Raw genomic sequence first — 401 nt, 5'->3', positions numbered from 1 at the left:
TAATCATAATCTAATAAAATATTTCTGAGTTCTGTGAGCCACTCTAGCTAATTACTTGAACCCCTGAGGAGGAGGTCATGGGAACCTCTGATTTATAGCCTGTCAGAAGTACTGGTAACCACCTAGACTTGTGATTGGCATCTGCAGTTGGGGCAGTCTCATGGGACTGAGCCCTTAACTTTGTGGGATCTGACACTATTTCTGGATAGATAGTGTCAGAATTTAGTCACATTGTAGGACAGCTCACTGGTATAGCAGAATCGCTTATATGTGAAAAGCCCAGACATCTGGTGTCAAAGTGAAGTAGTAGTGTAGTATTGAGAGTAAAGGAAACAACCAGGAGAGTGGGTGGTGTTTTTTTGTATGTTTGTTTGGTGGGGGGGGCGGGGGGGCTTGTTGTC

Source organism: Myotis brandtii, unplaced genomic scaffold, assembly GCF_000412655.1.
Source record: "Myotis brandtii unplaced genomic scaffold, ASM41265v1 scaffold893, whole genome shotgun sequence".
NCBI classification, from domain to species: domain Eukaryota; kingdom Metazoa; phylum Chordata; class Mammalia; order Chiroptera; family Vespertilionidae; genus Myotis; species Myotis brandtii.
This window is presented reverse-complemented; position numbering follows the sequence as displayed.